Raw genomic sequence first — 3,618 nt, 5'->3', positions numbered from 1 at the left:
TCTTGTAGCGAAGAGAGAAAACGGGGCATTCACAATTTACAACGCTTACAATTGATAGAGCAGTTCCTTGAACTTCGCACTTAGCATCGTGAAAGAAACTTTGAACCCAACATTTTTACCAGGGGAGTTATTATTAAAATAGTAAGTATTTTTTCAGTTGCAAGAGATATCATTATCATTGTTTACCTAAGTCCATTTACCAGAACTTGTAACTGAGCAGCCTGATATCTTTCTGTCTTCATTTCAAAAGCTGACGGGCCAGACCCCGACCTCAGGTACTACTTCCAGGTCTGAATTTGGCCCAGAGATTAAGGAAGTTATTTCCATTGCTGACAGGGCCAACTCTAGGCACCAGCCAACTAAGCACGCGCTTGGGGCACTGCGGCATTCCAGGGGTGGCATTTTTTTGCTTCAGCAGTTCACTTTCAGAGGTTTTTGTTTGTTTTTTTTGCGTTGGCTGTTGTGCTCTTGGAGGTTGTTTGTTTGTTTTTTGCTTGGGACAGCAAAAAAACTAGAGCCAGTCAATTCTAATTTCAGTTACTCTAGCACAGGGTTTCTCAAACAGGGGTCACCGCTTGTGTAGGGTAAGCCTCTGGCGGGCCGGGCTGGTGTGTTTACCTGCCCCATCTGCAGGTCCAGCCGATCACAGCTCCCACTGGCCATGGATCGCTGCTCCATGCCAATGGGAGCTACTGGAAGAACAATTATCCTGAAAAGATACACAGATTCACTGTTTACATTTTGGATTATAAAGGAAAGTGCTTATATGGCCACCTCATGATATACTAACTTAATACACTACAAAAAGTAATTTTCCCTCTGTTGATATTCATCCCTTCTTGTCAGCTGTTGGGAATAGCCCACATCCACCTTGATTGAATTGGCCTCATTAGCACTGACCCCCCACTTGATAAGGCAACTCCCATCTTTTCATGTGCTGTATATTTGTACCTGCCTACTGTATTTTTCACTCCATGCATCCGATGAAGTGGGTTATAGCTCACGAAAGCTTATGCCCAAATAAATTTGTTAGTCTCTAAGGTGCCACAAGGACTCCTCGTTGTTTTAACTTAATACAATTTATTTTGTATAGCATTTTTCATACAAACTGCATCCCCAAATATTAGTATGGCTCAGGAAGTAGAGACAGAGTCAAATACAACCTTCCATTTCAACTCCCGTTGAAGCCAATGTACAGGTGTAACTTTGGCTGCCAAGTCTAATGAAATCTTATCATTCATAATTGCCTTTTCCACAAAAGTAAATCCAGAAGTCCCCCCTAAATCAAACCATCTCAGCAATGTTGAATTGAGTCCTGAAATGGATGAGGATCAGGAGGAGGGCTGTCAGTGAGTTGTTTAAGCAAATGAGTAATGTGGTTGTATGTTTGAGTACATGGGTAGCAGCATTCTTTATCTTACAAGTTTTGGAGAGCTGGGGTTAGAGGAAGCTAGCCTAGAGGAATCTGCAATAGTCAAGATGAAGGAAAATGAAACCATGGATGAGAATCTCAGCAGAAGTATTGAGTGGGCTCAATATTGCATGGGTGGGGATAGGTAGATGTACAGATCAGGGAGAAGGAATTTGGATTCCAGGATGTCGCCAGTATTATGCACAGTAGAGATCAATGGGAAGACTGAATCATGGAGGAAGGCACAGTTCTGCTTGGAGATGTTCCTCATGTCTATGAGAAGCATTTTCAGTTTTTTGAGACACTTAAACAGTTTGAGATGAAGCTACTTGTTTATTTTGCCAAAACCACCAGAAAAGCTCAGTTTAAGTTGTTCAACTGAAAATGTGCTGATGTCATGGAACACAATTGTTGTTTAAATCAAACAGTTTATATTGTCTGTAGTGGATGATTTTTTGTTTACAGCTTTTGTGATTAGAGTCAGTGCATTTCAAGGATACACTGGGACTTCAGATTTCATCCAAGGGATGAGATCTGTAAGAAAAGATGTTTCAAGAAATGAATGCAGTATATACAATACTTCTGTGTGCACGCAAACTGTCAACTGGCTGAGTCAAGTGCAAACTATGGAATGAATTTGTAATCCCTCTGTTTAGTTCCACGCAGAAGGTAATTAAATGTCTCAATGGGATGCTCTAATCAGCATTTAAGGCCAGATCCCGCTCACATAGATATCAATGGGAAGACTCACACTGACTTCCAGAGGAGCTGGGTCAAGCCTTCGGAATTTAACTGTAGAGTTCACACATGCCTAAAATGGGCATTTATGCTCGTTGGTGCCAATATGAACATCCACATGGAGGCTATGGCCATTCTATGAAGGTGACACATTTGAGGTCTACAAATGAAACTCTGAACTGGCTCCTAGATGGAGAGTAACTCCAGTCCTCCTAGTACTGCTGTTAATTTCTTAAATATCAACTTGACTGGCAGGTCTACACTAGCAAGTTTTGCTGGCATATCTATGTTAGTTGGGGTGTGACTTTTGGCCAGAATAGTTATGCCAATAAAAGCTCTAATGTAGACACAGTTGTATCAGTATAAAAGTGCTGATATCGGTATAGCTTACGCTGGTTGGGAAACCAGAATAAATAATACAGTTATATCCATATAAGGGTGCTTATCCTGGTGTCAATATTAAGAGGGTTGCACCAGTTCAACTATACTGGAATGGTTAAATAGGCAAAACCCTCCTAGTGAAGACTAGGCCTTTCAATAGGGCCCTGATTCTGAGCTCACTTCCATTAGGGTCAAACTAGTGCAAGCCCTCTGGCTTTAATAAAGCTACTCCCTTTAATGACTGGTGCAAGTGAGTAAGGTCACAAATAATATTCTTATCGTTAAAGGCGGAACAACTATTGAGTGCCTCATATAACCAAGGTAAAAGCTGGAGCATTCTGCTCGCTGGGAATGTAAAATTTACCTTTGTGTTTTTTATTAGGTAATCTAAAGTCATGGGTCTTTGATTCTTACTCTGAGTGAAATGCCACCACTCAATCTCACAGTGACCCAAACAACACTTTTCCTGGTTCTTTATTAGAAAAATCAGTTATTTAATCTTCATATTTCCAATTCGTGGCCAGAACAAAAACACCCCAATCTACTTTATCTACTGCCACAGGTGTGTCCTTTGGACCTGGCCTTATCTGAGTGTGTGAACTTAAACAACATTCTTCTCAGGATTTATTCCTGAACTACTGCAATATGATTGTAAATCCTTCCATCATTGCCTGCTTCACATCACAGACAGGGTCAGGTTCACTGCTGGCATGAGTGGCCCAAATCCAGCATGTCAGAGGAAATATGGCTGCTCTTTCCAGCAGTGAATATTGCCCTTTGAATGGAGAGAACTAAATAGCTAAAAGAGGTTGAGAGAAATGGCTGATGAATGGTATGACGGCTTGGGTCACAGAAACCCTCTCTGGAAATGTCACCCGATGTGCTGGGACTACCTCTGAGCCCATGTTCCCTGGCAGCTTGGGAATTCAGTATCTTGCCTGGTTGTGCCAGACATGCTAGCCTGCTGCAAACACAGACCCAGGTCTGAACCACATCCCCCAAAAGCTGCAGGCTTAACTGAAAACAGCTTAAGAAGTGCTCCTGTCTCCAGCACCCAGATACACAGTTCCCAATGGGATCCAGACCCC

Source organism: Gopherus evgoodei, chromosome 3, assembly GCF_007399415.2.
Source record: "Gopherus evgoodei ecotype Sinaloan lineage chromosome 3, rGopEvg1_v1.p, whole genome shotgun sequence".
NCBI lineage: Eukaryota > Metazoa > Chordata > Testudines > Testudinidae > Gopherus > Gopherus evgoodei.
The sequence above is the reverse complement of the archived record's forward strand: the minus strand, read 5'-3'. Positions refer to the sequence as shown.